The sequence below is a fragment of the Thunnus thynnus genome, chromosome 5, assembly GCF_963924715.1.
Source record: "Thunnus thynnus chromosome 5, fThuThy2.1, whole genome shotgun sequence".
NCBI classification, from domain to species: Eukaryota; Metazoa; Chordata; class Actinopteri; order Scombriformes; family Scombridae; genus Thunnus; species Thunnus thynnus.
In genome coordinates this window covers 16,288,893-16,315,265 of record NC_089521.1, presented here as the reverse complement: position 1 = coordinate 16,315,265, position 26,373 = coordinate 16,288,893, and the positions used below count along the sequence as shown (strand labels likewise).

At 38.6% G+C, this 26,373-nt stretch overlaps 1 protein-coding gene and 1 long non-coding RNA gene across 11 annotated transcripts in view; one reads left to right on the top strand and one right to left on the bottom strand.

Annotated features, from left to right (window-relative positions):
• lrrc4.2 (leucine rich repeat containing 4.2) overlaps window positions 1-23,211 on the bottom strand; it is a 52,119-nt gene extending 28,908 nt beyond the window's left edge. For 6 of the 10 annotated variants that reach the window (XM_067589572.1, XM_067589573.1, XM_067589576.1 and 3 more), the window contains exon 1: window positions 22,738-23,211. The gene's annotated coding sequence lies outside the window, so the exon portion shown is untranslated. The other 4 variants (XM_067589578.1, XM_067589580.1, XR_010928394.1 and 1 more) reach the window with 3 other exon arrangements.
• Window positions 23,212-23,424: 213 nt separating this feature from the next.
• On the top strand, window positions 23,425-26,103 carry LOC137183823 (uncharacterized). Its single transcript, XR_010928546.1, has 3 exons — window positions 23,425-23,936; window positions 24,484-24,539; window positions 24,986-26,103. It is a non-coding gene; the product is annotated as an uncharacterized lncRNA (long non-coding RNA).
• Window positions 26,104-26,373: the final 270 nt, after the last annotated feature.

Below are 26,373 nucleotides of genomic sequence, written 5' to 3'. Positions count from 1 at the left end.
TTATGATCATTTCCACCGCTGATCATACTGTATGATAACTTGCATGTAAGTTTTTTTACCCCACCTACTGCTCCTATTGAATCCCCAGGAGGAGAGTTCTCTATTTCTTCCATTTTCCTTATGTGCTATTTTTCTCTCTTCTTAGAGAGCCTGTGCTGGATCAGTAACTACTACTGACGTGGGACTGTGAAGTCCACTGAGACTTTGTATGTGATATACAAATAAACCTGACTTGACTTAATTTTTGCATGAGCTGTGAACTGGATTGCAAAGATAAAGGCAAATATATGCAACTACCTTGTCACAATACATTCATTTTTAACTACACTAGTTTGATGTTAGACTGCTACCTATTTGTAGCCATGCCTCCTTCACTTAAGCTTTTCAAGGTTGGAAAATGCACTTTTTTTATAATGCCCTTGTTTACAGGACTTGGTAGATCAGGCTGCACAATTTCCATCTCTGTTTCACATCATATCTTGTAGCTATTAACAATCTGCTTTTCAAATCCTGTTTACAATGTTCCTTCTTTGACCATTGCAAGCTAAGGTTGGCTTTACACTAGAATATTTTTGAATAGATTTAGAGTTGTGGATAAACAAAAGTCTGTGAACCATTTTATGAATATAGCTTTGTCAGAGCTTGGAGCATAAAACATACAGAAAGAAAGTGACCAAGTGACCATCCTTGATACACAGAACGACCAACTGAAGAAAAGCCACATACTGCAAACTGCATATTGCCATTCAAGTCATAAAAGCTGGAAAATCAGCTTCCTCTGTATAAAATTAAAAAGCATGTTTACCCTGCAAATAGATCTGCTAAACTCTGGAGAATGAAATGAATAAACATTCATTGTTGGTTATTAATGGGCAAGGCCCAATATGTAATATTGTGAGTTAAATGACTTCCCCCATTTGATTTTGCTCTCTATTGAATGCTTAGACAAACGCCTTGTCTTAACATCACAACCTGTGCCAAATGAGTCTATTATTCAGTGTGGCCATGCTTCATTAATGAATTGAACAGACAAATGAAAGCGACTGAAGACAACAGACACAAATGGGGACAAAGGATGAAAAAGAAGAAGAGAATACATGTAATTGTAATTCATATTTTCTGTCACATCCTCTTTGTTTTTGTGATGACCTAAAATTTCAAGAAAAGAAGAAATCTCAATGTTTTAAACTGTCTAAAATTCAAACGGCATCATTAAATTTCATTTAATAGTTCTATTATATATTATAATAAATCTAATCTTTCACTGATTCTAAGTGAGACTGAGCAATTCAATTTACTATGTTGGAATTCACAGTAATTCATGACATACCCGGGATGTTATGACGGAAAAAAGGGAATCTGCTGTTACTACTGTTGTCTGACGCCTTTTTCAAATGTAACCCAGTTCCAAAATTCATTTGCATGACACATATTATTTGGCACAGCTTCTTGGGCCCTTCTTACTGCATGTGATAATTGTTTACATTCTTTCTAAATACACGCCTAAATGAATAGCTCTTCAATTACTCTGTCTTTCACACCTTTAATAGACCGCGATCCACACAGTTCTATGAGATCTTTCATCCTGTGCGCACAGTAATAGTTATTATTGATTTTATAATTATACTCTCTCTACACAATTAATGTTATTTCAATGCGTTGCAAACCTTTATAATGGCAAATACAAACCCAGGCATTTAACCTACACTTCCCCTTTCTTGAGTGCACATTCAGTGATTTTTAATATTGCAGAGCAGTGACAATACTCTCCATTTGCTTCAGCCACTTTGACTCTTTTAACAGCACTCTTTTCATGTGAACTTGCCCCTATTTCCAAACATTTTCCGGCTGCCTGGGAGAGTTTTGACTTGTGTTAAAATGTAATATATAAAATGTAAGAGTGCATTAAGTCCAACATCATGTAGCTCCATTCAGTATACTCAGCTTTCAGCTCACTATTCGGTTCTTCATACTGTCATTCCCTTTAAAATACAGTCCATCAGTTTTCAAACTTAGACACAACAATACACACATACATGCAGCCTCAGCCTTTTCCTCTGGGTATTGCTGATGTGACAGAGAAAACCTGGTCTGATGTAGCAGGGTAAGGATTACAATTGCAAACTTTTACATATGCACACACACACACACACACACACACACACACACACACACACAACACATGCCTTGAGCAGATGGATAAAGTAGGGAGGATGTGACCAGAGGAATGATGCATGACAGGGACAGCTGTGCTAAGCTCACTTCATTCAAGATATACAAGCTCAGTCACCGTACACAGGCAGCGGGGCAAAGTGTCAAAGCAAGACACAAGTGCAAACACAACGGATGCCTGTTATGCAGACATTCAGAGGGGGAAGAAAAAAAACATATTGCATATTTCAGAGGAACAAATAGAGAGGCATTGCAAATGGAGGAGTCAAAAAAAGTATATTTTTTCAATATAACTTAACAGAGAAAGAGTTGCATTTAGACAATCATAAAACAGACCAAATATTATGTGGTGTTGTCAAACTCTGATTGTAACTGAAGCAACTAAATAATAAAACACAGCTTTGCAAGGTGTGGATGCAGTGGATGAAAATGCATTTGAACTGAGATGTCTGACTCGACAAATTATCTCTTTTGTTCTTCTTTGTCTGAACATAAAGGCTCAAAACAACAAAGCGGAAGTGACCCTGCATTCAAAACCGTTTGAAGCCTTGATTGAGTTTGCTGAACACCTCTGATGCTCATAATTCTCGTCCATTTTATTTTTTTCACACAGCAGATATGCACTGAAAGACACAGTGGACTTAGGGTAAGAAAACAATAGTACTTGTGCTCTGTGATTGCAGTTTTCAATCATTTGTCATCTGTGCCCATCTGTTCAATTAACAGAAACATAGACACTCAAAGCAATGATATCATTAAGTTAATTTATTTTTGATAAATGTAAAACTATTGCACCTCATGTGAAACTGGTCATATGTTTTATAAAATTAAAGTCATTGTATATTAGGTTCTATTGATTACATAATAATGGGAAGGGAAGCTGCTTATAATCTATTTATCCTCATACTAACTAGCTACCTGATGGTAATTCAATTTTAATTTCAGTTTGTTCATTACATAACCCACCTTGCCACCAGCAAGAGAGAAACTAAGAGTTCTGCAACATGTAAAACACAGTGCACTTTGATTCATTTCTAGTCAGATCAAATGAAAAAAAGAATGCAAACATATTGAATTGTTGACTCACTCAAACATACAGGACATTTTATGTACTGATTCTGATTACATTGTGAGATTCATATCAAAACAGTCTAAGTGGAGATTCGCAGCTGAAATAAATACACAGAAACACTGACTTGAGGAGGGCCAGTGAAACATCCCTCTTGTCTTAATATTTCATACATTACAGCAGAGGAACAGAAGAGCCCTCCATTTTTAATGACCTAAGGGGGGGGTGTTACTACCAAACCTTGAGTGGGTATAGTAAAAACAAAGTTTTGCATTTCATGACTATTTATGTTGTTGTCTTTGTGTCGATTTAGAATATTGTGTATATTTTAAGGAACGAGGGAGGAGAAAAGACGCAATAAGAAAGAGAAAAACAGAGAGATCCTGAAAGTGATGTTTTGAGTTATTTGTGCTTTTGTCACTTCAGAGTAACAAACCATCAAGGCCTGTCAGACATCTGTCAGTGGCCACAAAATGCTTTTAAAATTAGTTTGTGGACAAAATATCTTATGTAATACAATTTCGCCTAAGTCTAAGCTACTGTGAGACAGGTATTAGAGACTACAAAGATGGTCTGATGATGTACTGGCTGATGAGATTTGTCTGATTTTTCTTTTCTTTTTGGAAGCATTGAAGGATTTATAAATACATATCAATTTCAGCTGAGGTTGTCCATGGACAATGTTTTACAGTCTAAAAAAATAATACTATTATTTTGCTATCTGGTGTTTTTCCGATGGGTTATTCTTGGCTTATTTAGGATGCTGCGGTGTGTATAAAAGTAAACAATGTTTACAAATCAATACCTAAAAAAGCCTAATATGTTGTCATGTCAGGAACAAAGCCTCTTCCCTGTGGAACCTGAAGAGCAATAGAGGACCATTCAGTGTGCGTTGTCATCATCCAGAGCTATTGAGCTGAACCTAGGAGTCAATACAGGACAAATGGCTTCCATTGTGTTTCAATGGTTCCCAAAAGAATAAGGAAACAATCCACTTGCAGATGATTGCTGTGTCTTCATGTTCCAGCGTGAAGCAAATGCAGACAATTTTTTGGAACCAGCAGTCCACAATACACAGTGTAAAGTCTTTCAGCATCAAGGCTGATAGCAAAGGGTGATACATTTTAAAGGAACAAAAGATGCCACAGGGAAAAAAAATGAGATGGCTGTGGCTAAGTACCTTTTCATCCTAGACAACCATTAAATAGTGTCTTACCACAACATAAGTTTTCTACTGTAGCTGATGTTGTCAACTTCAATAACAAAGAGACAAAAACAGGAAATGTGGTGGTAAGCAGCAGTTTGTACAGAGAATTTTCAATAAATGTTGAGTGATTAAATTTCCATTATGCATCATACAGTAAAACTTAGATTGTAGACTTTGTTATACACCATCAATATCACATCGCATGTGTGTGTGTGTGTTTTGATAATTGCCATTGATGACATTTGTTTGAAGGATGTGTACCTGTTTAGATGCTACAATAATACTGAGACACTCCAGTGTTTGCTGGCTTAATGATTCATTCATCATTCAGCTCTAAAGAAAAAAACAGACCACTGTTAACATCATCCTCTTGCTCCTCTGTTTACTCCTCCTGTATTCTATTGTTTGTCCTTCACTGGCAGACCTGCTCATGTCTTAACTTATTCTCAAGGTCAAAAAAAAAAATATGGCAAACTGATACTGATGAATTAACCATTATTAATATGGAGTACAGGGACAGAGGGTTGATAGTGTGTAGCTAAACATCAAGTCAATTACTGAGTGAAAACACATCACAAACACTGTTTAAATGTAAAAAGCCGCTGCCAAACATCACATTAAGGATGACATTAAAAACTACTTTACATAGCACAGAGGAGGAGATGACGCACAGCTGGGGGACTGTAACTGGCAAACCAGCAGCACGCAAGATTCTGCTACTCCACATAACCTATGCATGGCATTAGCATAACAAGCTAAAGGTTAATTATGAATGAAATAAAGCAAACTCTTGCTATAGGGGAACTTCTCAAAACCTCAAAATGATTCTAGTAAGTCCAACAACCTCTCAGCCAAAGGGGTGTTACTGTCTAACTTGGGAAACTCAGCTACTGATTAAACAGACACACAAACAAAAAACACACTAAACTGAAATGAATATGTTGTATACTTGACACTTGGAAATTCAGACAGTCACAAGTTTTATAACTGGGGATTTTTGTTTGAGAACAACTACTTGACAATAGGCAGTTTTCACAGAAGATATTTTTGTCTTTAGGAAAAGCACGTGTTACAACAGCTCTACCATATTTAAGTGTCCCAGTAAGCCGTGATAGTGTCACAGTGAGCCACCATGCACATTACCAGGACCCTGAAACCAAAGCAGCCATCAGTAATTTTATTATCTACACTTGTGCTTTTTAGCGACATGTCAGAATGTCTTCCAAAAAATAGCCTATTAAATCAGCTCAGTACAGCAATGACAAATGTGATTAACTTGACCCACGAAACTGAAATGACCCATGATGTAAAATCAACCATCATGCAATTGCTTGGCCTATTGCTCACTTCAGATTTATTTAATAACAAAATTTGGTACATGGTTTTAGAGAATGTTATCAAAACAGCCACCGTTCTTCAATTATCGGATGCACAGACTACTTGAAATGATGTCTTTCTCAAGCGAATGCCCATGTAAGGATATAGTGAGCATAGCAAAAACTGTGAGGTGGCTTTGCCTTGCTAACACTGGGAAGGAACGATATACACAACACACTCTGCACCGGATCCAGTGATACAAAATTGCTGGCAAAAAAGTAAAACAACCACCAGGAAGCAATTTGACTGGGAGATGGTGGGGATTCGGCCCTCCCCTCCCCATTGGGTCTCTTTTCATGCCTCTAGCAATTTATTTTCATCTCCAGTGAGAACAAAAATTATCCCACTAATAGATTCATGCTTAGGTTGAACCTTTGGCTGAAACCATAGCTTAGCTTTTAAAATAAGGATGAAACCACAATAATACCCAAAGGAGCCAAAGGGCCAGCTCTGATTTTCCAATCGTTCAGTTCTGAACAGAAAGTGAATTTTTATCAGTCATTCTTGCCTTCTCATGCATGCTGCACAGTTAAGTCCCCAGACTAGTTTGATATTAAATTGGGGATGCACACTTAACATATCTAGCTTGACTGATTCATGATAAATAATAATAATCAATATTGGAACCAATTAATGATGCTGTGTAGTTCAATAATATTATAGTCATTTGGTCACTGATGCTTTTCCAAAATTAATAATAAAAAGAATCTTCTGATATCAAACATGTTAAACATGGTCAAAGGTCCATAACTTGAGGTGAATGTATGTAAAATGCTTTCTGCAACTCAAAAGCCAGGGCTCCAGCCTGCTTTGAACTCTTTGGTTACAATGTTACGTCTACTTCCTCCTAATGAGGACATCGGATTGTTTGCGCATGCCCACAAACGGCTGTCTGTTCCATAGCCTTTGTTGCTAAGGTTGTTCCGCGGCTTGCTCGGGTTGTCCACTCGCATATTTCAGATCAGATTTGGGCTCGAACATGTACTGATGTGTGCCGAGGGGCAACTTCCAGAATCTGGCCAATTAGAACAGAGTGGGATCATCAGGACTGAGGCCTAAAAAGGCCTGTTTCAGGCAGAGGCTGAACTGAGGGGCTGCATAAAGGGTCAGTATAAGATAAATAGGGGGTATTTTTAACTTATATGAAGATCTACCAGTAGAGCCACAGAATATAAATATAGACCTGGAAATGTGCATGATACGTCTCCTTTGAAAGCTCAAGCGTTGGGAGTACTGTTCTAAGGTCACTAGCCAAAGCGTTGTTAGACTACCAAAACAGCAAACTTGAGGGAAAAAAAACAACAGCACAAACAAATAGGGAAAAGTAAACTGCTCAGTTTATTATACTTGACTTTATTTCAGTTATATGATTTAAATATAAAACTTACACCGATCAATACTAACTCATCTCATTAATATCTAGCCACTGCCAGATGTGAGATGCTAAAACTAGTGGTGGGAGAAAGGCCAGCTGTGGGTGTCAGTCTATGTAAGTGCAAGTTTCCAGGTCATTACAGAAATATCTCTTTATCGTCCATTCCCAGTAACACTGTCAGACCTCCTCTTGCTCCACGATGAGTGAGATCCTCCTCCGTCTGTTAATGAATGTAAAAAAAATGTGTAAGCTGTTTGGTAGAAGGTCCTTGTCTCTCTCCGTGTCTTTCTTCCACCATCCTCTCATCTTGGGCCATTTACCCTCCCCCCCTCTCCACTTCTTGTAGCCTTGGGCTAAAGTGTGAGCATTGCAGTGATTTAGAGGCACACATAAAACTCTGTCATGCGCAGACAGCCCAAGACAGACACAGAAAGACAGAGACAGTGGCAGAGGAGTGCTTGTGTAAGTAAGAAATTGAAAGTGTGGTTGGATGTGTGTGTGTGTGTCTATTTGTGTGTGGTGCCCATACATTATCACAGATCCTTTAACCACCAACAGAGCCTCATTTCCATTTCATTTCAACGTGTCAATCTGCTCAACCAAAGAATCCCCATCATTATCACCATCTGAACTGGAAAAAAAAAAAAAAAAAAAAATCAATTTCCTGAATGCCATCTACATGACTTTATGAAATCATAGCAGGGGGAGAGCTCTTTTTACAGCTCTGCCACATTCCAACGCAGCGACCAGTTAGCTTCACACTCACTTCCCCACGGGAGACATCAAGGAGAGGAGGGAAAGCAAGAAACAGGGGAGAGAAGCATGTATGTAGCTGTGCTGTAAATGGAATGGGAGAGGCTGATTACTTGTCATGGGCGAGAGGCTTGCAGGATGGGGTCAAATGTGTGGTACAGAAATGGAGAAGGGAAGGCATGCTGAAAGAGTGGTGAAGCAAGCAGAAAAAGGTGATGGAGGTAGAGATATGGCAGTGCGGGACGCGGAGAAACAGCAAAGACAGCGGGAGAGGGACGGGACTGGAGAGAGAGAGGACGGGGAGGATTTTCAGTGTAAGCCAGTAGTTGGTCTAAAAATAGTCTTGATGATATACGTCTGAGAGCATTCAAATGAGTGTATGTGTGTGTGCGTGTAAATGTGTGAGTGTGTGTGTGTGTGTGCAAGAGGGAGAGTGAGTGAATGACTGTGCCTAACGGTAGACAGAGTGAATTTATTACATTTTATTTACAAAAGTGCAGATTCTCAAGTCCCTCAGATAAATGATCCCAGGCCTGAGGGGAGTGACTGAGTGAGTGGAAATAAAGGACATGTTGTTGGATCTTGTACAGAAGCCAGTCAGTTTTTTTTTTCATTCTCTGGTACTCGGTCAGTTTGTGCAACTGTCACTGTGGTCATATTGAAATCAGCTATTATGCATGCTTCCCATCTTCCATATGTTTGTGTTCGTGCGTCGGCCTCCTCATTTTATGTGTGTGTTGCCTATCACAGCAGCATCTCTCATCGCACACTCTCAGCAGAATAAGTAAACGAGCAGGGTGACATGCAGAGCAGCTATCTTCGCTGACAGCCTGGGTGTGTGAGTGACATGATAAGGGTTTTCTCAGGTGGCACTCTAAATACAGGTTACACACATTATAGACCGAGGAGGATGACAGAAGTGGAGAGACTGAAAAGGAAATCAGGGGGCAGCAGGTCTAGAGAAAAAGAGAGCTGAGTATGGAGAGGATTGGAGAGGGACATCACAGAGAGCTGTGATGTCTCTGTCAGTCATTATTTCAAAAGTTACCGCAGGTAACTTTTACTCTCAACAATGATATGGTACTTGTTTGGTGAAATAATTGACATATCCAGTAACTAATTGTCTTTTTCTTCCAGCAGAAGTGTATTTTAAATTTCCAAATGTGATTATCTCATTTTGCAACAAAACTATTTAAAAATTCAACTCTCATATTCAAATGAGGGCAAATGACTAAATATTTGTCTTTAATAGACTCCATAATCATGGTGTCCATAATGCCTGAAAGGCAGCAAATAAGAAAAAGAGAAAATTAGTCTTGTAGAGAGAGATAGACAAATAAGTTCTGTCACACAGAATGACAACAATGTAGCGACGGAACAATTTTCACTCACAGAGCAAACTGAAAAATGGTGTTTAGTGGTGAGTTTGTGTATGTGTGTGTGTGTTTGGGACACAGCCTGCAGTCGAGGTCAGAGTTGTATGTTGGTGCTATAGTAAGCAGACAGGACACACGTGTCCTATCCTCCGCCAACACTCATTAACACTGCGTGGCCCTTTGGACGGCAGTGTTTAGCATTCTATAATGAGTTTCCCTCCGGAGCAGAAGGCTTGAATGTCACTCACAGTCAACTGCAGTTTGAGTTGGGAGGTGGTGATGTGTGTGGGTGGAACAGTGGGCACCATGTTTGTGTCTGGTTTCTGATGAGTGAAGACAAAGTAAACAGACACTAGACGCCGCTTATGAAAATTAGTGCAGGCGAACAGAGAAGAGAAGGCAGAAAGAGAGCATTTATAGAGTATTACGGCTATGTGTTTGGGGACATGTTCTCAGCATGCTCTCTGGACTGATCAAATGCCAGAATAAATGCCACAGACAGTGTATGTTTTCTCTGGGCATGGCCTTTTAGGCTAGACAGAGTCTATTATTCAATTAAGAGCCATAGAATGCACTGGCCTTAAATAAAACCCTAAATTGGATCCCTGTTTGCAAGCCGTGCATAGCACAATGAGAGCGCGTGATATTTTTATTGTATAACCTTAAGCTGATGAGGTTGTACAACACAGCAACCCTATTTTGACATTTTAACAATGCTAATGTAAACAAATGGGGTGTAAAACATGTTTGAAAGCCAGTGTGAATATGTAAATGTAAAATACGTTTTTGAATTGCCTTGCATTTTGATTTACTGGCATAATACCCCAATGATTTGCTGTAGTGTTATTCATAGCAGCTCTTGTTTTTAAAGACAACATAGAACAGCTTTACTTCCTTAAAGTAACAATCCCAAAGATCTTTCATCTCCTTTTCGTTCTCTTTGGCGGCACCTATGGTGATAAGCAGTAATTGCAGGATTGTTTGCAGACCTCACATCTCAGAGATCCAAACAGTTTCGCCTGTGTGATGTCAAGTCATTTGGCACCTGGGAGGCAACGCTAGCAGAGACCAGAAAAAACAGTACGCCACTTCACACACAAGTGAGTTGAAGAGCGACTGTGTTGTGTTAGCTGTCCTCTCTGGCATACCAACCACCACTGGGTAATGGAAAACTAACTGTGCACCGCTACTGATTTTTCCTGGGAATGTCATCACCAACACCCAGTTTGTATTACTGCAAATGGAAGGGCTTTCATCAGTGGGCCATATGCTCAATCACTATTGTGTAACCTCATTCGGCGATAGATAGTGACTTAACAGACATTTATTTAAATTAAAATCTTTGAGATTATTTCTTTAAGATAGTAAAAACTCTGTTGAAACAATCTGTTTGCGCAGGAAGGAACTGTGACAGAAGTGTAAACCAAATTAAGTTAAGGAGAGAAAAGCTGTTTGATCTGTTAAGAGATGCAGAATGGCAAGATAAGCCCTTTTCACAGGAGACGATTTGACTTGTCATAGAAGACAAAGCACAGGTGGACATAATAACATTAACAAGGGCTCTGTTCTATGCCAGCAAGTCATGCCAGTAAGCCAGCATGAACAATACCACGTCCCTGCACTGGGACAGCTAAATGGTCCTTTACTTAAAAATGTGTGATATCTTTATTGGTTTCATTTTGTTAACACCCTCTAATGCAGGATGAGGTCACATTAAAGCAAGACTATGTAACTTTTGCTAACCTCTGCTGCTACAAGTGGTAATTACAGGACACTTTCACATTTAATTCTGTTGATATCTGAACGGCGAGGGTATTATTCTAACAGGAGGGAAACACTACTCGAAGGGGAACAGACTTTGACACAAGACCAGGACAAAGAGGAAAGGAAACATATCTCCAAATGAGGTAAAATTACATTACTTTCAGTTGTACTGTTGTCACATCCTTCAACCGGGCTTAGCTGATCTCATTACCATGACTACCAACATCTGAATCCACAGCAGTTGTGTGTTAAATTTAATTGCTAACAGCTAGTGTTACACTGACTAAGTGACTAGCATCATTGGATCTCGCTTGGCACATGGTGACAACTCAAGCCATAGCAGGGAGTTAATGAGTTACCCAACATGTGAATATGTCCCATGTAAGGTTCACATCATCTTCATACACCACAGAAAATACAAGCTGGTAGCTGGTGGCTAGATATGTAACTTAGCTCTGTTAATAATGATCCAAGTTACATTCTGGTGAGATAATGAGTTAAGTAATTCACAGAAGGGCTGATAAATAAATGAAAATCATTAGGATGCATCTGCAATAAATGTGGATTCTACTGGTAATTGTGACAAATACAAACCTGGTTATGAGAGATAGTTTGTGTTTTATTTAGTCATTGTTTATACTATAATGAGTCTTTGTTTACACCTGGTTGCCTGGGAACACAGATATGATGGTGCTTTCAGCCAACACAGCTGGAAAGTGGTCATACCCAAACACTTTAGAAAAACAGGCTACCACAGCCCATTTCTGTCATTTTTGAAAAAATGGATGTTAGGGTGGGAGTAGTGCATTATTTTCTAGAATCTAGAAAGAAATCTATCTTTTGGGTCTTTATGAGAAAGAAAGTACTTTTTGCAATTTTTACATCTTTTAAAAGTTACAGTTTCACTTTAAATATTCACAGTTTTCCAGGAAGTGAGTTCTCCGGCATAGCTTTTGCCTGAAGAATTACAGAATAAGTTGAGGAATGCGCTGATAACTTCTATCTGTGTATGTGCAGATGTCTCTGTTTCTGCTTAGCTGCATCCTGGTGTTGTATGCCTACTGAAATCCAATACAGGGCAAAGATTGCCAGCAGACTTGGTTCAGAAAGCAAGTCTTTTATTTGACCTCAAAGTGCTTCAACGCTCTCTTTGGGATGGAAGGATCCAGGAGAAAGAAAGAGTGTGAGAGAAAAAAAAAAAAGTTTTATGAGGGATTGGATATGTATGCCTCCCTACTTAAAGTGGGGTCAAGAGTGTGTATCTGTATTCTCGTTAGTGCATGTGGTCAAGCGTGGATTAATTAGCAGTAATGTAATTCACACTGTCGCCTCTCATTACTTTCAGAAGGCACCCGCCCCCCCCCCCCACACACACACACACACTGTATTCCTCTTGCCCTCTCTCCCTTCCTTTCTCCCTCTCTCACCTTTCTTTTCCTTCCATCCGTCCCCTTTATGTCACCCCCATTGCTCTCTGCACACTTTCTGCACCACATCAAAAAAAACCACAACCTGCTACTTGTTGTCTCCACCCCTCTCTGCCTCCCTTTCCTTTTACACTGTCACTCTCTCTCACCCTCTCATCACCTCTCATCATATCAGTTTTTCTATCACTGAGCATCACCTTCCCATCATGGACATTCTATATCCTTTTGTCTTCACCCTAAGGGCCCATTAACACCAGCATTTATATCAGCAAAATTTTATTCAATTTCAGTGGAATATCTGCAATCAATAGATCTACTTGGAGCTTTTGCATAGAGTTCAAGTTTAGTGAACTTTGACATGCAAATTTGCACTGTTGGCCACTTGCAGACCGTCCTGAGTGCTGACATGAGGTAACGGAAAGCCAGAGTCCAAAATTAAATTATTATTATTATATTAGCTCTGATGCACAATCCGATTTGATATAATCCTGCTTTTTATGTTATTCTTTATACTGTTATGATGTCAGATATCTTTGTAAAAATCTGTCAAAGTTCCAAAACTTGAGGTGAGGTAAAAATGTTCCCTGCAAGTCAAAAGCCCAAGCTTTGAACGCTTTGTTTGCACTTTTACCTCTACTTCCTCCTTGTGATGATGTCAGATTGTTCACACATGCCCAATAACGGCCATCCGTTCCATAGCCTTTTTTGCTAAGGTTGTTCCATGGGTTGTTCAGGTTGTGCACTTGCATATTTTGGATCGGATCGGACATCACTACTGTTTGTTTACGTAGCCTCCCAAGCCGCCAGAAGTCTGCAGAGGGGCAGCTTCCTGAAGCTAGCAAATCAGATTAGAGTGGGCTCATCGGGACAGGGGCCTTAAAGAGACAGGAGCTAAAATGGCCTGTTTCAGACAAGCTGAACTTAGGGGCTGCAAAAAGGGCCAATATAAGATAAATAAGACGTTTTTTGAAACGTAAATGATGCAATGATATACCAGTAGAGCCCCAGAATGTAAATATAAAGCTGGAAATGTGCATGATGTGTTCCCTTTAAGAGATTCCACTGAGTTACAGAAGCTAGCAGAAGTTGGCTGGCAGTTAGCAAGCCAGCTAGCTTGGCAGGCTATTGAGACTGCCTAGCACTAGCATGTTCCCGGCTAGCTACCAAATTACCATCAAGATTGCTAACTACAATAACTCACCAATTTTCCCAACAAGGAATCATTATGTTATCAAGATTTCAGCACCAAATGTCCCGCAAGGACAGGCAGATACATTTTACGTTGGCACTTTCTGATGTGAACATGCACTAATGACTGCTAAAACCTTGTCCTTTCTGCTTTTGGCTCGGCTTTCACCCTTTTATGACCGTAGTCTTTCTCTTGCTCTATCTCTCTATCATTCTCACTAATTCTAGCATACACTTACTCATCCTTTTCACATCATCTGATAGAGCATCTGTGTGTGGGGGTGTGTGTTTGTGTGTGTGTGTGTGTGTGTGAGAGAGAGAGAGAGAGAGAGAGATAGAGAGAGAGAGAGAGAGAGAGAGAGAGAGGGTGAGGGGCATGTCAAGGTTGAGTGAAAGCTATCTGTTTCTATTAGCTGTTATTCATCAGAGAAAAATTACAGGCTCATAATAGATGCATAATACATGGATAATGTAATATTACATAATGAATTAATTTATCAAAGACAGACAACAAATGGTTAGCAGAGAGTGAGTTGTGTGTCTGTGGATGAATATCAGCCTTTGTTTTGGACCTTGACTACATCAGTGCCTGTTCTCTGATCTGATCCAATCCAACCGCTGTGTAACATTCAAGGCAACAATAATTGGCCCATGTGAAAACCTCCTGTCAGTTACAAGGACATCAGTAAAATGAGAGTGATACATGGAGAAAAATCTCCCTTCGTGCTTCTTGTCTCTTAATGTTGTATAATGAGACACGAAGAGGATCCCCCTCTATCAGCCTCATGCATTATTTCACCTTCATTAGGACGTTAGTCGGAGAACAGTATCGGGACGAAGAGAGGTATCAGAAGGAACAGGGCTAAATTAGCGAATAAGAAAAAGAGATCTACAGGATGGCACAAATTAGGAGTGACATACTGTGCTTTTTCTTGTCAATGTCTCATAAGATTTTAGAACAAAGGGAAGTCATTCAAATGAGTGGTGCATTCAAAAGACAAACAATAGCGTTCAAAATGTTCCGCCAGACTGATCGATGGTCTGCCAAACATCAGTCACTGCTCTTTTTTGACGCAGTGTTCCTGTGTGTGTTCGTCCTTTCTGATGGTTGAGGTAGACTAAGGACATGTATGTGAGAGACACTGTAAAAGCAAGTCCAACAATAAGTCATGATTGATTTTGTCCCCTGCCAGTTGGAGGAAGAGACAAACACATTCCCCACAGGGCCTAGTGAGATAGATTGTGTACCAAGAATGCCATTGTCACTGAAAAGCACATTTTCCCTGACAAGGCAGCGCTATTTCTCCTCCCCTTCTCCTCCTTTCTCACAATGACAAATACTCTTAGCCTGATAGATGGTATTGTTTCCAATCACACATCTCTCTTTTCTCTTTGTTTCTCCAACCAAACACACACAAACACATACTGTATAAGCAAGCGGGTGTTAACAGTGAGTCTACATACCTCTTGTAATGTTTATCAAAGTCAACAGGGATGAAATTTAAGCTCAACTGAACAGAACCTGATACACCTACAGAGGCCTTATGTTAAAAGATTGTAAAGTCCTTTGTTTTGTAAAATACAATGTGTGTTGATGTAAAATACCTGACAGTCTTGACACAGGGAAAAAACGCAAGAAAACGGTTATACAAGCAAGGTATTCCAAGGATGTTTCATCAAGCTCCAAGTGAAAGTGCGTCATAGTAAATATCAATGTCAACAGTGTTTTTTTCAATTAAAAGTTTTGGCATAACTTGTGTAATGTAATGTTCATTGGAGTATTTTGTAAATTCACTATCCTAATTTAGCAAAAAAAAATGAGATTTCTGTGAGAATAGCACAACAATTAAACTTTCAAACAAACAAAAGAGAAGCATGCAGCAGAACTGTAAGGTATTCAGCCTGAGTGAGTTCCCTCAGGCTGGTGTGGTTAGAACAAAAGCTGTGTGGCCCAATGGAGCCACATTGTCACCATGCAGGATGCTTGCTGTGTTTTCTCATCTGCCAGTCAGCTCCTGTTGATTACAGCTGGCTGCCAGGAAGGGGAGAATTAATCAGTGCTGTCAGATCACTATGCAGATCATCTGATCAGGCACAGGAAGACATTCACTGACACACAATTTATGCAGAATATGCACAGAAAATCCATCTATTATATTGCTAGATACGATATGCCTCTTTGGAAAGTTGCTTAACCTTCACAAAGTTGCCTTCTGTCGCCAAGTGGTGTGTTGACTGAAGCTTAGACAACAACCGAGAAAGTGCAGAGCTATCTTTGTCAACGTCTGCAGCAAAGAGTTCTTCTGGGAAATGGTTTATTGTGAGTAAATTACATTCATTTCACTAATTTGTGTTTAATTGAAGTGCCTGCTTTGCATGGACTATTTTGAGTGGGAAATCTAAAACTATCTATGAACCATCTCAATCACTAGGCCAGATTACTGACAAAGTGGGCAACTGCTGCTCATCTCCAAGGGCCCTGGGACCCCTGGAGGTCCAGGGTTGTGTTGGAGTGTTGCAAGCTACAGATTTTTGACTGACACTGATTACTGGCTTATGAAATGACTCCCTCTGGTTTTAGCTGTGTGAGCTGGCCTTGACAGCACATAGAAAAAAGAAAAAGAAAAGAAGGAAAAAAAACAGGCAGAGGGTCATTCTGCATTGACTGATATAAGACATGATCTACATCAACAACTTTGTCTCCAAGAAATTCTGTCTATATAGTAATAATGAGTTTTGCCAAATATGTTTTTAGGGAAATTTAATCACTCAGGGGTTTATGTTCAGTGGCGTTGCATTTTTATATTGTTTAGGAATGTGGTCAAGGTAGATGGCAGGAACACAAATTGCCTTGATACCGGAGACCGAGATTTGCATCTTGAGTCCCGTGGTGTGGTTGGGCTTAGGTAACAATTGTACTAAATAAATTACTTAAGGCACAAGACGCAACATGTTTCAATATTTTACTGAAACATGTTGTGTCTTGTGCTTCAAGCAGTTTCTGACTTTTTAAATTTTTAAAGCCCCCCTCCACTCAGAAATATGTTTTTCTTCTTGTTCCTACAGTTGGATGTTCGTACAGTGGCCGACAAGGGCAAACACACTGCAACTAAAAAAAAAACATGCAAATAGACAAGACAAAGCAAATTAAGGAAACATCATCATCAATTTCACAATACATGCGCATCATTTAGAAAACGCACTGCAAATACCACAACACAATGTAAGTATTTCCAGGGGACACTTAAGAGTGATGAACACATCAATAACTCATAAGCAAAACGTTGTTAAAACACAAACAGTACGTAGTAACGTAGACAATGACCTACAACCTTAATTTCACCAAAACAAGCCGTCCTCTGACATGGACAAATGACATTGTTCTCTATGTACAGCCGGCTGTGAGGCAAGTGTGCAGGGACCCTCTAAAAAATAGATACTTCAAACAATACTGAATAACCCCCAACCCTTTTTCCCCAAACTAAGTGTTATAGTATAACCAACAGCAGACCATTGATGTGTGAAGTGGTTTTGGAGACACTACACTGTATAAGAGTGAAGGTATTGAATAAGTAGGTTAAGTAGGTCTTAAATTTTGAGGTGATGCCTAGTTACATGAGAAATATCTCCCGACATGATTCACTAATTTAAATATGGTTTGGGTCCCTCCTTGTGAGATTATCAATATTTTTCCAGATCAATTTATTGTAACCTTTTGCCTCATTCATTATATTAAGATAAAAACAAGATTTAGCTAATCTGGGCTCTTGAATAACTTTGTTCTTCAAACCTTTATAAATCAGCATATCAGTGTCTCTTTCAGATTTCATTACTTTCGTTAGTGCTGGATCTCTTGACTTCATCAGTTTCCACAGATTTTCATTAAACCGGGATAGATTATTTTTATTTTTAATTTTGCAAACCCTCACAGTAAATCTTTCCCTAACAGAGTGAATTCTACAAAATAAATGTGTTACAGCCATATTCCAGAGCATCAGAAGATAGTACAATAGATTGATAGAATAGATAGATCAACAACAGATAGTACAATCAAATTATAACTTTTGGTTATTCTTTCTTGTTTATTAGTAAATATATCTAATTGTGTACTAGAGTTTAGTAATCCTTGTTGAGCCCTTTACTAATTGTTGTAGGTGGAATTTCTCTGTAATCATTTTTATTTTCTTTCTTTAACTTATCATCCCAGTTGACATTAAAATCACCCATAACAATTAATTCTTTGTTGTGGTGGCACTGACATATTCTAGAGTGTTAACTGCTTTGAACACAGCACATTCACATTTTATGCCTTTTTTCACATATATAAGCAAGCAAGCCTCTTGGGATTGAAAAGTACAATAGGCTGACAGTTGTATATCCAGCATCAAAATTACACAAGATGCATAAACAGTTTCATTAGAAAACTGGAGTCTTGTGATGTCAACCATGTCTCCTAGAAATTATGTTTATATACTTCTAATTTGCAACAGAAAATGGGTTTTGGGAAAAACATAATGGAAAATTATGTTTTTTTAATCAACATAATTAGGAAATGCTTTTAATGAATGCCAAGTCGCAAAATATGGATACTGAACGTATCTGCAAAATATATTAATTTGTTTACTCACCAATATTCTCTAGTGTGTTGTAATACAATATGCTCATAGCAACTGAAGCATGATCCATGTCTTTTTTTATGGTCCTGTTTAGGCACTAAAATCACTTGGTTAAAGTTATGAGAAGACTGTCATGTTTTAAGATGTGTATAAAATATTCTAAAAGTTAAAATAATTAAAATGGCATCGACTCCTTCTCCCTCTTTAAAAATTCCACATTCAATGAATATACAATTATTTTTAATTTCAAAAGTTTAGGCTAATTGCTGGATACAAGATGTCTCCCACTTCACTGAAAAGTTTATTCTCAGTGTTTGTGCACTGAAGGCTTCAAGTTTCCACATTACATTTATGTAAGTGAAGTATTGGACCAGGATTGGCTTCCAAACCATTTATGATGTAACAAACCATGTTCGTAGGCCCACCCATTAAAATCAGATTTTCAGTGAGCACAGAGAAATGTTCCACTTGTCAAACTCTGCACTAACGTCATTCTGCACAGTGAAGCTCAAACATACGGTGGCCAACAAGGGCAAACGTGCTGCAACTTCAGAAAATGCATGCAAATAGACAAAACAAATGCAAATTAAGAAAACATCTTCATCAATTTGACAATACATACGCAGCATATAGGGAACGCGTTGCACATACCACAACACAACGGAAGTGTTTCCAGCTGTACATAGAGACAAATGTTATTTGTCCAGCTCAAAGAACAGCTCATTTTGATGAAAGTAAGGTTGTAGCTCATTGTCTACCTTACTAAGGTAGGAAAGAGGCATCATTTGTGTCCTCTGGAAACATTTCTATTGTCGCTTCTGTAATGTGTTGTGGTATTTTCAGCGCATTTTCTAAATGCTGTATGTGTTGTCAAATTGAGGAAGATGTTTTCTTTATTTGCTTGTGTTTTGTCTATTTGTGCGTGTTTTCATAAGTTGCAGTGCGTTTGCCCTTGTTGGCCACCATATCATGGTAAAGTGTAAAAGAAAAGTAAAAAATTCAAACCTGGGTAATAACCGTGGCATGGCTAGCTAAATGTGTAATCATTAATACCTAAATGTTATAGTTTTACTTTTATAATAATAACTATTTGCCTTTCTGTTATGTCAGAAGTGACTCTCATCTATTACAATAAACTGTCTTTGTCATCCTATATGCTGCCCTCTTTGTCTTTCCGTTGCCACCACACATGCTTTTCGCACTTTTTTGACCATCTTGGTCAAGGTTGCAGAGCTCTCTGCTATGTTGTCTTTCATCATATCAATCTGCTGTAAACAAAGTCCTTGAGAAAACCTTGAAAGTAAATGAGAAAATGCATTAAAGGAAGCACAATGGCAAGAGCTGAATGAGTAAAAATTGTAGGAAATACATTTTACCTGTATTTGATTTGATCTATTATGTTATGTATAATATATGTGACTTACATAATAGTGTTGTTGATTGTTAATTGTTAAACTAACCTGTACACATATAACATCCAACTGAAGAAGGAGACTTTGTAATCACTGAGAAATTACTTGTGCCTAATTAACTTCCTTATTTGTCTTCCTCTACAGCTGCTTCGCTGACAACTCCTTGGAAATAAGTTGAGAGTAAAACAGACATAGGAAGAAAACTTTAAAACTGGAAGGTATCTTTATTTTACCTAAACATTTCCACTTTATTCTACTTTATAATGCTACTCCACTACATATGAGAGAGACGTATTTTACTTTTAGCTCCACTACTTGTATCTGACAGCTATAGCTAGTTTACTTTAAAGATCAAGCTTCTAAACATGAAAAATATGAGTTTATAAATCATAATAATCTCTGACAGAGATTTTCTGCTGTGTAATGAGCACTTTTACTTTTGATACTTTAAGGTGTAACTTCACTCAAAGGTCTGAGCCTAATTCCACCCACATAACCTTGAAAAATGTTAAAATGTGGGCAAGGGGCTAAGAGGGGGGAGTGGGGCTGGCCAGAGAAAAATGACAATAATGATAAGCCAATAACAAGCCATAAGTAATTTTTAAATAAACCTGTCTGTGCTTAACTTGGTTTATTTTCACCTGAAGACAGTTTTAGCTTCAGGAGCTAAAAGCAGCTAACAGCAGCACTGACCTGCTGGAGGAAATTTCTCAGTCTGTGGCTGTCCGAGGTAGGAAACGCTGCCGACAGCCACAAAAACAACAGAAATCCTCTTTGCATTTCGTCCTGTAGCTCTGTAACTCTCCGGCTGTCTGTTCCTGCAGTTATCAGGTGGTAAAATCTTGTTTTAAAATGTTTAATTGCGGTGTAACTGGAACTCCACCATTATTGAACCTATCTGCTGAGGAGCAGACCTGCTGTCCACTACTGCTCCGTATGATTGGGGGTTACACAGTCCCAATTGTAAATAGGCAACTATACTGTAAACCAGGTGCAGGAAGTGCTAACATTGTCCTCCCCCCACCCCCTAAAGTGGATGCGTCCATCCATATGATGTCAGAGGTCAAGTAGGAAATAATCAAATCAAGACTGAAAGAGTGAAGTTTGAATCTAAAATAACGCTAGCATGTACAAATGGATAAAGGTTCCAAAAAGCGAAAAGGTGGAGCAGAAAAGGTCAGAGAGAAAAAAAAAAATCTTGTGACTGATGCCGCAAAATGTTTTAAGTTAACAAATTTATTCAAAATGTCGATGCCACTGCCATGCAAAATCCTGTTACAATTAGCATGCCTAGCTGTATTGATAATATTAACAGTCTACTGCCAAATGAAGAGGAGGAGGAAAGAGTCTGAACAGGTGAGCAGGCTGATTCCAGTGGAGAGCCACTGCCGCGGACAAGCTAAAGGTGCATGACACCCCAAAACAGGTGAACCTTAACTCACATAGTCACAGAGTTAACAGCGGAGCTCCGGACTTGATCCTCTCCATAACACAAATGGCATACAAACACAGCTTTTCAACTGTAAAATTCATCAAGAATAGATTACAGAGCACTACATCTTGAAGTGTTCATGCTTATGGCTATGAAAAAAGACATTGTAATGGCTTTGAACACTGCTGGAATAACGTTATCGCCAGGATGGCAGAGAAGAGCACACTGAAGGTAGGACATGCTATTTGATTCTATCCGCTGCTTAAGGCTGCTGTGCTGTGCTATTTCTTTAAAAGATATCAGTTGATTATCACACTGGGTCAGCTCCAACAGGGTGCAGACATGCTGCTTGTCACAGCCAGACAATAGCAGTGAATGAACATTTAAATAGTGTCTGTGGCATGAAATCCTGACTGTTAAGCCTGATGTGTAAATTGCATCAGCTGCAAACACAATGTCAGATGATTGACTATAAATAGCTCTCACATATCCAGATCATCACAGGAAAGCTTTTGTCCAGTGTGAAAATTAAGTTTTGGCTATTTTGTTTTATGAAGACAGCATTGCATTTTGTCATAGACTACATTCATGACATATGATTATGTCATATTTGTTTTATTTGTGAAGTTACAGATTGTAGCATAAGTGCATCAAGATTTGGGTTGCCCATATCAATTGTAAAACAAGCAAAATACTAAGTGCGGTTAATGGGGTGCCGACTTTTCATCTAGGCTATTTATTTATGACATTATTTTATGAAACCCTATAAGTACGCCTGTTGTTAGAGTGCCAACTTGATGTCTATTACTTAGCCTATATTTTATAAATAGCCTGTTATTGCTTTATGCAACTCATAAGTGCTTATGTTGGGGGAAAATGGGGCCAGTCCAGACGAAAATTGCCAAGGCTTAATTTTGTTCCAGGTCTGACCCTTTTTGAAAGAAAGAAACTTGAAAATCTGTTTTTCTTATAACACACTTATCCTTCATTCTGATTGGCTGTATTAGCGGGACATACGTGACCATTGCCCGGTTGTAGTCATGGCCACATCAGCTGGGACCCCACACATACTCGACTCCAGAAGTGTAGGCAGAAATCACAGTGAAGGTGGGCACAGAGAAAATCAGGTGGGCCTTGCCCGTGCAAGACCAATCAGATACAATAGGTTCTGAAACGCTTATATTAACCAAAATAGACCATTATACTTGCCTTATACATCATCAGAGGAAATGCTACAGGCACCAAGAGGAACATTGACGACATTGCATAGCCTGGCACGGCGGCCATTTATTAACACACACACACACACACACACACACACACCAGCACCAACGTGCTCAGTAACGTTAAAATTACACCAGAACATATACTGGCACAGCGGCCACATAAACCACACACATTGCACACTCACTCTCTCTCTCACACACACACACACACACACACACACACACACACAGATGGCAGATGAAGCAACATCAGCGTTTTTGTACATTGAACAAAACTAGACCCAATAAACAATATTTAAAAAGGCAATAGGCTAATACAGCCCGAAATTGTAAATTAGCTTACTTTTGATGATGCATGATGGCTTGGTGTTGAACACTGAAATTATTTCATCATAGTCCAACGCTCTCAGTCAGTTCTCTTTCAAAGGAGGGCAGGGACAAAGAGTTCAGTCTGTATGTCATCACTGATGGCCTAATGGCAGTTTTTATCCGACTGACAGTTGAAAAGAGTGTTTCAAGAGTAACGTTACAGCTTGTTGCTGCTGCTGACGGGGAAAGTGTTAGTTACTACTTGGCACTTGTTGAGAAGAAACTGGTACAGGAGGAGTAGGTGTCTGGGTTGAGAATGATGGTTGAACTTGAAGTGAATTCTCTTCCTCCTGCTCCCCACGACGTCTTTTTGTGACTGCTTTGTTTCGCAATGGTTTTTATCTTAATCTACATTAAAAGCAGCTAGCTAGCAAACAGTAAGCTACTGTTTCTCTAGGCAATGCGCGGGCTATACGCTGACTGGGCAACGTTTTTTTCCCCCCGCGTGGCGAAGTCATGACCCGCCCTACTGTGCCTCTGATTGGCTTACCCTGATATTCTTACCCTACCTCTAACCAATCTCTCTCCTCATACCTAACCATAACCAACCCAACCAACAAAGGCAATGAGTACTAGCCAATCAGAGGCAGAGTAGGGCGGGTCATGACTTCGCCATCCTGGGGGGGAAAAAAACTTTGGCACTGAGTGGGAGAGGAGGAGCTGCTCGCTGCTTGCAATCTGGCATTTGCAAAATGCGCTGCCACTCAAAAAATCAGACCTAGATAATAGTGACTTAGTATCTCACAATAATGACTTAGTATCTCAAAATAATGAGTTAGTGGCAGAACAGCCGCAGATGGCGATGTTCAGTCATTTCCAAGCTAATTCTTGAACTGAAAAACATAATAAATGGGGGAAGATGAAATAAGAATGAATCATAGGATGGAATGGTCTTTAGTTGATTTAATTGATTGAGATACATTTTATTCATTATTATGAGATACTAAGTCATTATTATGAGATACTAAGTCATTATTTTGAGATACTAAGTCATTATTATGAGATAGTTTCTCATTATAATGACTTACAGGATTTTTTTTTTCATCACAGTGGCAGAAATGGGCTTCTATAAATACCCTTATTGGTCAGGTGTTTATTTTACAGCTTAGCATCACTCACTGCTCAATGCTCCACCATAACTTCCGGCTGGTCTATCGGCATAAACAGGCCACGGTAAGAATGCACGTCAAGTCATTTTTAGACACTGTCCACACATGGTGAACATTTCAGTTCAATGCACAGACTGCATTTCTATCATTTGACTCAAATGGTGTGCTGTAGCGTGCTGTTGTATTGATTTATTACAAGTGTTGTTTCAATTAGGGATTTTGGCTTTTTTTTTTTCTGGACAATAAATTAATAAAATTGGGCAACAGATAATTGATGCTTGATTATAACAATAATACCTGTATAATTATTTGTCCTGTTTCACTGTTGTTTTGACAGGAAAGTGGAGCTTTTTAACTAATAGCCATTGTACCAGTCAGAAACTTCTCCTAACAGCTCGTCCTTTATTATCATGAGACTACAAGACACTTTCATTACACCAGTTTGTAGACATGTTTCAGTTTTTTTCCTGCTACATTCACAACCAGCACTATGCAGAATAAACTTATCAACTTAGTGTGAGTTGAATTTTTACAATGGCATCATGCTTCACTCTTCCTTGAAGTTCATGGTTAAATAATATAAATTAACACACATTTCTGTATCATTTCAGGGGTGCCTGCATCCCCAACAGCTGTGCCATATGCAAAGAAGTGCCACACACAGCTGGTAAGGCAAAGAAAAAAGATCTTCAATCAAAGAAAGTTGTTGCGTTGACCAAAGAAAGGGACTCCCTTTTGAAGCAGCTGTCAGAATTCAAATATTCAATTTACAGTTACATTATCAGTAACTAATACTTATGCGCAATTAAACTTGAACTATATCATAAGGCCAGCTCAGCCAGGGTTTACATGCCTATTTGTGAGAGGGAACAGTATACTTGTGAAAATATATTGTTTTTATTTACTTTTACAGCACACACAGGCATTCAGGACCTAACTTGCAAACACACAAAAAGTCACATTGAAATGTGTATACTTACTGAGCCCTTTTCACATGACCTGTTTTTCTTTTTACCACATACTCTTCTTTCTCTGTTTGTTTTTATGAGGTCTTAACTGTAATTTTGTCGTCCATGTGTCACAGTTCTACTATTTGTTCTTTCTCTGCATTAGACAAGAAGAAAAGCAGTGCTGGGGCAGATCTTGGCTTTTCAGCTGACATAAGCAACTCAGAGTTATCTGACTCATCAGAGACATTCAAGCTGGTCTCATCTTCCTCCTCAACATTGTCTTTCTTGTCTTCATCCTCTTCATCCTCCTCCACTTCATCATCTGAAGATTAGAGAAAGGATGTCAGTAAACGCAGTAAGGACAAGAAAAAAAAAGAAGACAGTAAAAGCAAAGAAGAGGAAAAAAGAGAAGAGAGGGAAAGAAAGATGCTTTAAGGAAAATCTGTAAAAACCTGTTTATCCGCTTGACCAGTAAGTGCAAAAACATACTATATGAGCATGTTAAACCATCTATTCTTGATCTACGTTTACCCCTTGTTCCGAAAATAGTCATTTCTATGTTTAACAATATGCAACTATAACTTTACAATAAGCTAATAATACACTATCACATTTTACAAAGTCAATTTTGACATCCTAATGGAAAACATAGTTTACATTTGTCAGAAATGAAGATTACACTAACATGACAAGAGTAGTACAAGGATCTCCAAGTTTTCCAAGTAAAAACGTAATGTAATGTCTTGTCCCCCTGTAATTGAGAGAAAGTAAAAGGTAGGGCAGCATGCTGGTTTGGCATTTGTATGGATTTTTCTTTTTCCTAAGCAGGAAGAAATTACACTGTGTGTCATAATGTTGCACAGATCCCAAAACAAAATACCAAAACATTTAGAGAAGGTCTGCTGCACCCAAAGGACATTAAGAGGTTCACTCACTGCTGCTGTGTTCCAATTTTTATTGTGATGCAAGGTCAGTTTTTGTTCAGCAATGCAGGAATATTGGGTGTTAATTGTTGAAAAATAACTTTTTAACAGTTGTCATCAACAGTTGTGGAGAATGTTTATAAGAATACTGATGCTGCTCAGAAGAGATTGTGATTTTTTTTGTTTCTCCATTGTTGCAAAATCTTTTGTCACATCTTACCATCCTTTGACTGTATATTGTTTTCCAATTGAATAGTCTACAACAGGCTTTGTACATGAATAGTAATTTATACATTTACATGTCCTTAGTAACAGGTGTTAACGAACCAATTATTAACCATTAACCAAGTGTTACAAATATCTGGTCCATATGTTTACATAATGTGTATAGATGTTTTAGAGACAATGTCTTAAAGGTTTACAAATCATTTGGTAATCATTAACAAATATTTAATATTGTAATAAAATGTTACAATGTGTGGAACTGCTATATAGCTAATAGTTTACTAATGTAATCAGAATCTTATAGTCTCTTATCAGCTATGATATATAATATATAATTTATAAACTAGTGATAAAATAATTACAGTATAGCATTACTAATTAGTAAACATTATTAATTATTCAT